General features: G+C 41.3%; 1 protein-coding gene across 3 annotated transcripts in view; it reads left to right on the top strand.

The window, feature by feature from the left end:
* The first annotated feature begins 270 nt into the window (after positions 1–270).
* Positions 271–13,710, top strand: part of CHST9 (carbohydrate sulfotransferase 9) — a 239,816-nt gene continuing 226,376 nt past the window's right edge. For all 3 annotated transcript variants that reach the window (XM_027068686.2, XM_027068687.2, XM_027068685.2), the window contains exon 1: positions 271–520. The gene's annotated coding sequence lies outside the window, so the exon portion shown is untranslated. The remainder of the gene's footprint in view (positions 521–13,710) is intronic.

Raw genomic sequence — 13,710 nt, 5'->3', positions numbered from 1 at the left:
GGGAAAGGAATCCGAGACGGGGCAGAGGTGAAGAGGGGAAGGTGAATTAGGAAAGGGCGAGGATAATTACTTCCCAGACCAAGACCGCATGGCACTCGAGCCTCGACCGGGCCGGGGTCGGGAGGGAGGGCGAGGGGCCGGCGGAGGAAAAGCCGGAAAGTCGGGGAAGAGAGGGCGACCGAGGCCGAGCGGCGGGCGGCGCGGCGGGCGGCGCGCGGCTGGGGAGATAAAGGCGGGAGGCGGAGTCGCCGGGGCGGGCGGGGGCGCGGCGGCCGCGGCGGCAACGGAGCGCGAGCGGCAGCGGGCTCGAGCGGAGGCGGCGCCGCAGCCAGCCGGGCGGACGGGCGAGGGCGAGCGCCGGGCCCCGCGCCGCCCCTGCTCCCCGCGCGCCGCGTCCGCCCCTGCGCACCCGACGGCCCGCGGCGGGGAGGAGTCCTCCGAGTTTGCCCCGGAGCGCGGGGAAGTTTCCCGCGAAGCTGCGCTCCTGGAGGAGCGGGACCGGCCGGCGGGTGCTCGCGAGGTGAGCGCACCGGGTTGGGGCCGGGGATGGGGTGGGCGGTGGGGGCCGGGGTCGCGGGGAGCGCTTAGCACCCGAGGTAGAGGGGTCTGCGTGGGCGGGGAAGCGCATCCTCACCTTTTCAGGTACTTCACCTCTGTTGGATGAGGGAGGCATCTTTCTTTGCCTTTGTACCCCTTCTCCCCCTCGCTCCGCACCCAATGTGTGAACCCACTTCCGTTCACTTTACTGGACCTGCTTGGAGGGGCGGGGTGGCCGGGAGGTGGAGGGGACAGGAGGACTTTGAGAAGGGCGCCGGAGGAGGACGGGCGCCCGAACTTTACCTGTGCTGGACTCCTGGGTTCGGCGGGGCGCCCCGGGCTCCGGGATGCCCGGTGCCAGCCCCCACTTGGCGCAAGCAGAGGCTGGAAGGAGGACACCCAGGGCACGGTATTGAGTTTCTGATGCCGGTTTATCCGGTCCTCCAGCGTGTTTGGCAGAAAGATGAGCATCTCTGCAGCGATGCCTCTTTTGCATCGGCCTCACGCTCCAAGACTTTGCTCAAAGCTCTTGAGAAGGCTGCGGGCAGTGCGGGAGGGAAGTTAGGAGAATCAGAGCCCGGGTCGTTCGGGCTCCAGCAAAGGGGTTGGTTGGGAGGGGTGGCGTGGGGGGGATGAAGTGGGTTGGGGAAGAGTAGGACCGGCGTGATTGTTGTGTTGCTGCTGCCGTTACTTTCCTACGGTCACGGTTACCCGCTCGCTCTTCTGCCCCGTTTGAACATCCTGTCTGCCAGCACTTTCTGTTAGAGAGCTAAAAGGTGTTCTGTCTGATGACTGTCAGGAGTTACTTCCAAGTAAGTTCACAGGTGCAAAGCCTGAACGGCTGCTCCTCCTGGCTCCTCTGCCTGCGGTTTACCCCCCAGTTCCCTCCCACCAGCAAACTGTTCCCGAATCTTCCAGGGTTTTGAAAGGGATGGCAAGTACATGATGTAGTTTGTGTTTGTGTGACTTTTTCCCCACTATGTTATCAGAACCAAATCAAAACACTGGAGATGTTTAATGGGACTCCGCTTCAGTAGTTTTGATAGTAATTAAGAGTATTGTTCACAGTGTTTATTTTTCTTCGCTCTAACTCCAAACATTGCATTAATCTCTCTGTGTACAGTTCTGTCTGTCACTGTTTCACTGGGTTTAACGGACAAAGGCTTCTTGTGGACTCACATACACTCACCAAAATACAATGTGACAATATCCAATATTTATCTGTCTTCCTGATTCAGTGGTCTGGCACCTGCCAATTCCAGTACATAATCATAACACCATATGCCTGTCTACACTATGCCTGTTATCCTTCTTCATGGGCAAGACTACCCTGGACTACCCAATTTTGTTGTTGCTTAAGGGGGTTTTAAGGGCTTCGGTCAAAGGGAATCAAATACACAGAACAAAATTAGAATTCTAGCCAATGCATTCAGAAGGAATACAATCCTGGACACTTATAGTTGACCAGTTATTGAAGAAAAATGAAAATCCTCTCGTCACACAGACAACATTTTGATTGAATATAGTCAATGAGAAATGGCACACATTGCATGCTCTGAGAAAGCAGGAAGGATTTTCCTCTTGCCTCATTTGAGTTTTATCTCCTTTATTATAGTAGCATCCTCTAGAAAATGAACACCTTGCAGATAGATGTTGGTATGTACTGACTAAACACCATATTTTTTAATACAGAGGCTTGGTGACAGTCCAAATACATAAATGTTTTAAATCATTACCAACCATCTGTTCTCTCCCACTTACTTAAAACGCAATGTTTTATTTTCACAGGTATCAAAACATACATCCTCATTTCATACATTTCCATGAATATCCTGAAATCTGCCATGGTATCTGATGTTGACCCAAGTTTGGCGACTGCCGTGTTTGGCTTGTTATACTACAAACTCCTCTCCTTTTATTTTCAATGAAAGAAGAAATCAAAAAAGTTTTAAAGCCTTTGGCCAAAGCTGGTGTGTCTACTCCAGTGAAACCTGATTGTCCCCCCACTCCCACCTTTTTGTTACCAAAGAGAAGCTGAGAATTAGTACAGCTGCGAGCTCCTCCTGATGACATTCTTTCCCTTTCTTGCTGGTCACAAGGGTAGCATTTGGTGCTCTGAAGCAGTGCATTAAACAGCCCCGTGACTCCAAAAATTTAGTGTGTTTCCAGAAGGATAAAACATCTTCCCAGGAAGAATTTACAAAACGGGAGCTTAATATTCCAAACCCCAAATTAAGTAGACCTAGGATATACACATTGTTTCCCACATAGATCGGGGTTTAGGTGTCGCCTAGCATATCAATAACATGTCTCTGTAAGTAGCCTTTATATTTGTGTTTGGGAACCTGGATGGGTTTGTATGTAACCAGGGGGTAGATTCGCACCCCTCATCTTGTTTATGTCATCAGTGGAACAATATTTGGGGTTTTGAGTCCTGCCCCCCAAGTCCAAGAAGCCTTTCACGTTTAGGGATGTTTGCTGTAGCTACACCTGGAACGTTAGGATGTTTTTAGCACTCGAAATTAAGTTGCGTAATAAATATGTTGTTCCTTTGATGCAGGCAGAATGTTGGGAAATTCTTTTTATTCAAATGTAGGTGTAGTGTTCTAAAGCACTTTCATATTTTTAAGGAAAAAAATATTGGCAATCTTTCCCACACTTTGCAAATACTTTATATGTACTAGAAGAACATCAAGAACCAAAGAAACGTGAGGTTTCTACCTTCTAACCTGCTACACTGCTCTATACTGCTTTTGCCTTGAAAGCATAAGATTCTCCTTACTTATTACCAGGATAGCACTGAAGGGAATGAACCCAAACTATATAGATAATTTTGAAAGTTAAGTTGCCTTTAAAAATATGGTTTAATTTAAACCCTTGTAAATACATAAGGATGTGTTAGATCTTACTTTTCTGAATACTAAAAATGAATTATTGAGGGGAAATAGTTTCACTATGTATAGTAAGCACCCTGAATTATTCATGTTAATGAGAAGAATAGAGGCAAAGATAATCCAAAATCATGGTTATTTAAAAAGTCATTTGTTTTTGTCTTTGGAACGTATTACATGTTTGGTTTAAAAAAGAGTTTCATTGTTATTGTGGGCAAGTTGCCTTTCTAATTATTTTGTTTCATTTAGGTTAATTTTTAAATGAGTTTATAAACCTCAAACACCAAAAACGATTTAAAGGGAGGTGGCAGGCTGCCCAGAAATGAGCCGGGTGATAGAAATAAGCAAACCTGGCCTGGCAGCTTCACGGTAGAATACATGTAATTCACAGAAACATGATCAAGACTTGACTGTATACCTATCTAATGAATATGTTTTAAGAATTAGACATGTCTCTGGGAAAAATAAAAGTCATTCAATCAAAATTGGAGAAATTCAGTCCCACTTTACATGTAAGCTAGGTGATTAATATTTTTTTTTTAAATGATAGTGGGGTACTCCAGAAATCCCAACAGGAATATTCTGGTTTACTAAGCTGAATCTGTAAGCATGAAGTTTTACTAAAGCATACACATATGTATGTGTTAAGGTGATAGTCCTATGCCTTACATAGGTACTTTCTAAAGGAGAAACACCACCAGAATAAGGTGTTTGGCCCATTTGATCTCTGTTCCTATGCTCCAAATCAAAGTACATTTCATTGAAGAGAAGCTCTCAAGTATCTATTGTTACCGAGGACCTGGTTAGATAAAATAGTTGAAGTTCAGCAAGACTGGCAATTTAACAGATTTCTATTGTGTTTTTCAAAAGCTCTAGGGTAAAATTGGTTGTGGATGAAATAGTTACTTGAACAAGAAGTTGATTCACACCATACCACTGGCTGTTAAACACCTTGTTTATAGTCAGTGTTTAGTTGTATATAGATTTTGTTGCGTTGTTAGTTCTGTGGACTGTTAGAAAACCTCTGTGGGGAAGGTTAGAGCTGCTAAAAATATATGATTGGAAAAGCAGAGAAGATCATTTTGATTTCAAGAATTCAAAGCAAAACTAAAACTGTAACTTTTACCGCAGTGAGCAGAATGGCAATAAAGTAGGTGTCCCCCCTCAGAGTGGTGACTATGTTCTCATAATACATGTGCTCACTACTGAAAGTGTAGGGGTACTTCGTTTTTGAGGAAACATTTTTTATTTTCTATAGGATGTGACATTTTTTTAAAGACTTGAGTCTTTAGACTGAATATTTTAAAAGAAATATTGTGGTTGGAAATATAATTGAGACCCACAGGATATATTTTATATACATTTGTTAAAGGCATCAGTTTCTTCTGATCAGTTGCCTAACTCTTAGAATCAAAATTATGCATTTTGTTATAGAGCTGGAAAGGACCTTTAAAGTAATTGATTCCAATGCCCTCATTTTACAGTTAAGGAAATAGGGACCCACGGTGATCACTGTGAGCAGCTAAAGGTCACACTGGTAGTTAGTGGCAGAGCAGAAACTAGAAACCTGATCTCCTGACTCATTCAGCTCCCATGTAGTAAGTTGGGTAGTTAGGGGAGTTAACTCTTTCTGGCCATCAGAGTATCAGCTCCACACGATAGTCATGAAATGAAATGGTACAGAGGTAGAAGCAGAAGGCTTGTGACTTTTTTATCTTCTATCATCCACTGAGTGCTCACTGTGGACCAAACCGTGGTTCTCAACCCTCTTAGTCTCTTTTTTAACAGCAAACATTTTGTGAAATGTATGTAATCCTGAAATGTATGTAATTCATCAATAGTTTAGTTACCAAATATATCTGTAATGAAAAGGAGCAGTAAACTAAAATTAATTTGTGATTTGCAACTCTACTAATGTCTGAGGATGTCTTCACTGCAGCATATATTAAAGTAGCAGAAGCTTGCATGTATATGTAACGAATAAATTTAGATTGAAGACAAATAAAACATTCTATACAAGAAGTATAAGAAGGTGAAAGAACAGGATAGACTGAAAGTATGTTGGGATAATTACAAACCAGACTTATTTGTATGTGATAAAGGATATAATGGGAATCGTTCCAGGGAAAATATGCCAAGTCAAATTATAGACTGTCAGGATGGAGAAAATGTGGAAGTGTGATATTCTGCAAATGAGAGAATAAATACTATTAATATACTTGCACCAAAATTCCTAACCTATTTTATGGAATAGTTGCATCCTATTACTAGTGTGAACTCTACTTCAAGGGATTCTGCAGGTTACCCACCATATCATCAATAATAACAGGTAAAACATTTCTAAAATGAAAATTATTGATTTATGCTGATATTGCCTCTTTAAGGTTATTTTCTATTACTATCGTGGTCTATCAATTCTGGAGTTAGGAGACAGACTACGTGGAATGATTAAATTACTTGCCGCAGCAACTTTAATTGTCACTCTCTGGGTTTTCAGTGGAAATTCGTATAAAATGTTTAATTATGATTATGTACCATATTCTATAGGCTGGTATTCACTATAGGTTTAGTTCAGTGGGACATTGCATGTCGTGTGGGCTATTTGGGGAAATCCTTCGTTAACTAGCATTGCTTCTCCTCACTGAAAGCTGACCATACTCTCCTGTCCCAGTAACTGTGACAAACCAGAGTGTACCCATCCCTTCCCAAAATATTCTCTAGTGGCGTTCTCACCCTGAGGAGATCCATAGGACTAGATAAACAGGATTTTTACGATGGCATGGATTATTCTTCATGCCTTTACTCATCTATCTTTATTTTCTTTACATGGAACTGTCCTGCTGATCCACTGACCTTCAAACTCAAGCTCATGTTTTGATGTTTTTCTGTCACTGTTACCTTTATAAGAGTTTACTTCTTCTGGTCCTCCCTTCTCTTAGAAATCTCTCTTTGGTGGGTGGCTATGAGTGTTGACAAACTAATACGCAAGCTGACTAGTATTTTAGTGTTCCTAGGCCTGAACCTTGTTTAAATGCAGGTCTCCAAAAAGCATTGAAGGCTTTCATACAGACAGAGACCATATACACACTCACATGTGTGTATGTATATGTATATATGTACATGTCATATGTACATACATATATGTATACACATGTAATTTCAGGCCCTGAGAAAACAGAAAAGGAGGTATTTGGGGAGTTGTATTTTGAATGCCCTTGAAACATCTTTATGCAAACAAAGAACTGCACAGGTCCAATATCGGAAGTTGTACCCTAAAACAGTGCTGTGAAGTATGCTCACAGAAGAGGCCAAAATCTGTTACCACCCCAATAAAGTGTTGTATTAGAATTTTTTTTATGTTGCTTGAAATCAATGTGTCCTGTGCTAGCATATAGGAGTCGGGCCAGGAGAAGTGGTTAGATTGCTGTGGTGTCTGTCCTAGCTGTATGTAGCCTCTGCACTGTTGACACACTAAAAGCACACCGACATGTCTGCTCTCTGCAAAATATAGAGTATTTGCAGAGAAATAAGAAGGTTTTGAAGATTCCCTGTATATGCAACATATGGGACAGCGTGAGACCCTAGAAACAAGGAGGGAATTGAGAGGGGAACTCAAAGTTTTCACTTCTAATATTTGCACTACCAGACCATAGCGTAAGACCCGCTTTTGTGAATTAAGAGTTCTATGAAATGCTGTTCCAGTATTAGCTGCAGTGAGCGTCTTGAACTTACCAAGTTGTAAGTAAGAATTGGTTATTTTCTTAGATTACTTTCCACTCCCATGTCCATCTTAGATGTCTTTTATAACATTGTGTATCTCTTATTTTTAAAGAAAGAAACTTTTTAATGTAGGCTCTTAGCAGTTAACATGAAAGTCATGGTGTGTGTGTGTGTGTGTGTGCGTGTGTGTGTGTGCGCGCGCGTGTGTGTGTGTGTGTGTGTGTGTGTGTGTGAGAGAGAGAGAGAGAGAGAGAGAGAGAGAGAGAGAGAGAGACAGAGAAAGAATAGCCAATTGTTTTCACGCAATCACAAGATTCTCTGCTGGGAAGGGCATTTACCCAGTCATGAGAGATAGCTTTTCCTACAGAGGGGCTGCAGCAGTTGTGCACAACACAATTTAATCTATGATTGTTCTGCTGTATATTGTTCATTCTTACTGGAAGCTTCTTGGTCAATTGAATGGCCCAACGCTCAACCTCAGACTGACCCCTAACTTTATTTGGTCTACTTTTGTTACAATTTCTAATAAGAGTGTAGTGGCGCAGTGGGAATTGAGAGAAGGTGAAATTGAGGGTGTTGAATTGTGGAGGTGATAAGGAAAGTAAGGAGTTTCTTTCATTTGAGCAGCACAAAGATCTGCGTAGGCAGTGAAATTTTATTGGAAATCTGCCTTTTCTTGTTATGCTTTTTACTCTTCTAGGGAATAGAGGCAGAGATTGTGAAAGCAAAGCCCTCCGCCCTCTTTGCACTGTTAACTCCACCATACAACAGAAAAACCTTTTTTTTTTTTCCAGAATAAACAGATCCGACTTCTTCCAGTCACTGGCCTCATTGTACCCCCTTTTACTATTGCACTTCACTACTACCCTAAACTGAGATCTAACACACTAAAGAATGTGGTTAAGAAAAGGAAGAATACATCCAGTCAGTGTAGTGAAAGAAATTTCAGAAGCCTCTGTTAGCAATATGTGAAAATGGGAAAGCGAAATAAGACAATTTTGTCAATTCAAACGAAGAATGTACTATTCGCTTTTCCATTAGTTTCAGAAGCAAGAAGCTCAGAGTTCACTTAGCTTTGTAGTCATTTTTATTGTTTCCTTTATGGTCACAGAGAAAATTAGAGCTGTGACTTATAGGTACACGTTACTTGAAGCAGATACAGTCTGCGAAGATTTAAATGAAGTGATGGCATTGATTATCTACTTTAAAAAAGAAATTCCAAAATTGAAATGCAGGCATGATGTTTTAGGAACATATCTCTAAATAAATTTGATTTTCCCACAGCCTTCTTTGAACAGATTAGAGTGAGGGTAATTTATTCCCCTCCAATTAGTTTTCTCAACGTATTAAAAAAAATGCTTATGTGTGAATGACATTATTGGACTAAAAGCAGGAACCATTAACACTCTTTTACTTTCTAATACTTGCACTCTGTTTTCAATTAGGAACTTTTACCATTAGAGAATGAGACTCCATTACTGGGATGGGGTTGGCAGTCAGCTAGATGCAGTGGGATGGTCTTACTGGTTATTTGTGGCCAGAATCCAAATGTACCGATTGTTAAATATTTTAGGTATTTATCCTATACTTACATTATCACTTCTGTGGTTTGCTAAAAAGTCCAGGAGAGTCATATTTTCAGATTTTGCAGTTCAGAGAGTTATAACAGCATTTAGAATAGAAATGGATTTGCAAATTACCAGACTCCGAAGTAGGAGAGATTGTTTATCTAATACCTTAGAACTTTGGTTCACCTTGAATTTTCCCAACATATCTATACGAACTGCTCTTCAATTAGAATTCCTGGAAATTATTGGCATATATTTTATGCAGAACACTCCTTAAGACATAATTACCTCTCATGAAGTCCCACTAAGTTCCCCACTTGTAGACCCAGCTATGTGTTTGGTATTTCTTCTAATCTTTTTTTTTTTTTTAAATGTTTACGTATTTATTTGAGAGAGACAGTGAATGAACCAGTAGGGGAGGGCAGAGGAAGAGGGAAAGAGAGAACCCCAAGGAGGCTCTGCAGTGACAGCACAGAGCCTGACACAGGGATTGATCTCTCAGGAACTGTGAGATCATGACCTGAGCCAAAATCAAGAGTCGGATGCCTAACTGACTGAGCCACCCACGCACCCCACTTCTTGTCTGTCTTAAAGAAACATCAAGTAAAACATGTCAAAATCAAACTTGTGATCTTTTCCCATCTCATCCCAACAACCTCCAGATTTCCCCAGCTCCCAATCTCCCATTTTATCCCTGACATCCCCTCTCATTTACCTCATATCAAAGCCTTCACCCAGTTGTTAATTTTTACCTCCAAAGTATGTTATAAATTGTACACCTGAAACTAATATAACACCGTATGTCAATTGCATTTCAATAATACATTTTTTTTTAAAGTGTGTTACAAATCTGCCTCAGGCCATCACCCAAGTCCAATCTTTCACCCTCCACTGTGTACAAAACCACAGGGCCTACATCCCTGGTCTCCTGGCATCCAACAATGCTTCCCTGCAGTTCCATCCTCCAGTAACATGCCAGAGAAGCCTTTTCAAAATGCAATTGTAGTTATCACTGTTTTAACTACACATACCACTTCAAATGGGTTAGCATTACTTGGTAAAGCCCAAAGCTGTACACCTGGTTTTTTAAAATCCATCAATGTTGGGCCCCTCCAGTCTCACCTCTTTGATGTCCCCACTCTTTCCCTCTGCTTCTACTGACTGGCTTTCTTCTAGTTGCTTTGACTTGCCGTGCTCCCTCCCATCTCCACACCCATGAACACACGTACCAAAATATTGTCCCCTTAACTCTTAGTTAGTACTTCAAATACCAACCCAAATGTCATTTTCTCAAGTGAACCATCTCTTCGTCCCTAGAGTGAGGCAAATCTCCTTGTAATATAACATATACATGTATATGTTTGTATGCATAAACGTGTCCATATTTATGTATTCCTATCTTTCACCCAGATGGTTGCAAATTCACATTCGTTTGTGTAATTATTTAATCAACCACTAGGGTAGAGTGTGTAGTTTTGACGGTCCTTCTATTCCTAGAAAACACTGCAGTGCCTGGTCATCGTGGCAGTGTAGTAAGTATTTGCTGAAGAAAGGTGGACTGGACATCCCTGTCTTTAACCCCACGTGTATACGTGCGTACAAATACACTATACACAGACACCCGCTCACACCCACCCTCACATTCTGATGAAAACACACAAATAAAAACTTGAAAGCTTTGGGGCGCCTGGGTGGCTCAGTCGGTTAAACGTCCGACTTCAGCTCAGGTCACGATCTCGTGGTTCGTGAGTTCAAGCCCCGCGTTGGGCTCTGTGCTGACAGCTCAGAGCCTGGAGCCTGTTTCAGATTCTGTGTCTCCCTCTCTCTCTGACCCTCCCTCGTTCATGCTCTGTCTCTCTCTGTCTCAAAAATAAATAAACGGTAAAAAAAAAAAAGACTTGAAAGCTTTGAAGCCCCACCTTTTTCTTTCTTTTTGATCGCCCCAAAGATCACTCTCCTCTTTCTTCAATTTCTGGTATTATAATAGTGATTCATTCAGAGGTGGCTTAAGTAGTGCTACATTTTCTTAGAAAGTAAAGAAATTGAATTGCTATTGAATTCCTTACCTCCCCCCTCAAAAAAAAGCTTAAGCAAGCATTACTTTACATTATTTCCTATGACATATGACGTCTCTTGATAATTATAGAAATTTTAAAAGGCTTCATCTTATGGGAGTTTTATTCTGTGCCATTTGTGCATATTTTGGCATTAGACAGTGATCTAAGATTGTATTATGTTGGAGAAAAGAAGAGGAAAACCTTTTGGAGATTACCTGTCCATATGGCCCCTGTATGGAGATAAGCCAGATGAAGGAGAACAAAAATTAAAATGAGAATAAATATTTGGAATTGAAAGAGTAACATAAAAGTCTAGGTTATAAATTAAAAGTAGGTATTTTAGGGCCGCCTGGGTGGCTCAGTCAGTTAAGCGTCCGACTTCAGCTCAGGTCATGATCTTGGGGTCTGTGGGTTCGAGCCCCGTGTCAGGCTCTGTGCTGACAGCTCAGAGCCTGGAGTCTGCTTTGAATTATCTGTCTCCCTCTGCCCCTCCCAACTCTCACTCCGTCTCTGTCTCTTTCAAAAATAAACAAAAACAAAGTATTTTTAAGAATGGTACAGAAGCTTCAAACTATGGCTGAAATAGTTAAGGAAGATACCTACTTACTTGGCACTTGCTATGTTTAGATACTGTTTTAATATTGGTGCCTAAATTCCAGTTGCTGTATTAAAATTGAGTTGAGTTTGTCTCCTTTTTATTTAAAGCCTTCTTGCTTTGACTAGTTGAGGGGAGAAGCTGCCAAGCCTAGAACACTCTGTGCCAGAAAATAAGGAGTCGCTCAGAACTGATGGAGACACATCCGAGGGACTTAAGAGCCAGGTTTAAGGGACTCCCACTTCAAGGCCCAATGTGGGATCATTTGAGCATAAAAACTAATAATGTATGTGATGGATTAGAGCACATCGAATAGGAAACGAAGCACGAGCCCGTAGTGCATGTGTATATACAGACGGTGGTGGTTAGAAGGAAAAGCCCAGATTCACTGAAGAGTACAAGCTAATAATTTAAAAAAATGATGGGATTATAAAGTCACAGTTTTGCAACACTCTAATAAAGAGTCATCAAGGGATTATCCAGAGTGAATGGTTTTGGGGGACATGATATTCATGCTATCTCTAAATGTCATCTCACAGGTTGCTTATTAATTACAAAGTGGGCAAGATACCTTTACAAGAAGAAATCTGGCAGATACCAGCTTTTAACCAAGTGATCACACTTGATGTCGCCACAAGCGGGACGAATTGACATCATGTGATATGACACACATATGAAGTAGGGCACATAATCACCTGAGAAGTTATTCTGCCAAAAATGTTTCACATCATAAGGAAACAATCTGACAACTCCAAACTAGAAGACATTCTTCAATATAATCAACCTGGATACTTCAAAAATGTCAGTGCCACACACAAAGAATCCTACAAAATTGTTCAGGATTAAAGGGGACTGGGAACTAACTGCAAGGTATCCTTCTTGATCAGATTCTGGTTTGGGGATGGGGAGTGGAGCTATACAGGCTACTATTGGGACAGTTGGAGGAATCTGAATATGGGCTGTAGATCATAGAATAGTATCACATCCATGGTAAATTTCCTTAGTATGATGATCATGTTGGGGTTGTGCAGGAGAATGTCTTTTTGGGGAAAGGATATATTTGAAAGCATTTGCAGGTGAAATCTCGCGATCTCTGCAACTTCCTTTGAAGTGGTTCAGCAAAATTGTTTTAAATGTTGGAGAGAGAAGCAAATGTGGCAAATATTAGCAGTTGTTTAATGTAGATAATGATTGTATAGTATTCCCCATGTTATTGGTACTTTTCTGTAGGTTAGATGTTTTTAAAAATAAAAATTGGGTAAAATGCTCTGTCATTTTAAGCCAGCTGTGCAACAGATGAGATCATTATCATGTATGGAAGCGAGCGAGGATGTTTGGAAGTTCTTTAGTCCATTAGTAATGTGTCCTCTCCAAAGTATCTAAATATCTCCATTCAGCATTCCACAACAATCTGTAAGAAAAACTGTCCTTAAGAGAATACGTTTTAGGCAACGTAGGAGACAATCTATCCTGTGGTGTTTGCCTGTAGAACAATGAAACCACTGATGATTTTCACTGCAAGATGCACAACATAACAGAATGCAACATGCAGTGTAAAATAGATCTGGCCAGGGCCCCAGTAAAATTTAGAATCCATTGTGATTCTCAACTGTAGATTGTCTGGAAGGTGGGCAAGCACGGTTAGTGTTCATGTATTAGAAGCAGGTACCTAAAGCCCAGTACCATACAGTTACAACTACCAAAAAATAAAGCTCTCTGCTTAATCAGTAAAGTGAGGGTTGATTCTATATGAGGCGCAAAATAAAAGAAGTTGAATTAAAAATACTTACAAAATTTGTGATAAATTCTCTCTTCAGAAAAAATTCAACTTCAAAATAACTATTTAAAATAGCTATCCTCTCATTAAGGTGTATGGTGGAATATTTGTCCTCAGGTCCCCGTAAGAATACTTTGCATGGTCCTATGATAACAATTAGGGCTGCTTAGGAGATGTACCTTTCACATAACCAGACCAAGTGTAGTGGTGCTTCTTGATATATGACTAAAACCCACAAGAAAACAGGGCTCCTGGGTGGCTCAGTTGGTTGAGCATCTAGTTCTTGATCTCTGCTCAGGTCATGATATCATGGTTCAGGGCATCAAGCCCTGTACGTGGCTCTGTGCTGACAGTGCACAGCCTGCTTACGACTCTCTCTCTCTCTCTCTCTCTCTCTCTCTCTCTCTCTGTGCCCCTCTCCTCCTTGCTCTCTCTCTCTCTCAAAAAATAAATGTTTAAAAAAAAGAACTTCTAGACCTTCTTATATTTTAAGGTACAATAAACCAAAGATACAAATACTGAGTTCTTTCCCCCTTATCTTTTATATGACAGTTTAAAGTTATTA

Source organism: Acinonyx jubatus, chromosome D3 (genome assembly GCF_027475565.1).
Source record: "Acinonyx jubatus isolate Ajub_Pintada_27869175 chromosome D3, VMU_Ajub_asm_v1.0, whole genome shotgun sequence".
NCBI lineage: Eukaryota > Metazoa > Chordata > Mammalia > Carnivora > Felidae > Acinonyx > Acinonyx jubatus.
Note: the sequence above shows the minus strand (reverse complement) of the source record. Positions and strands in the feature narration are given on the sequence as shown.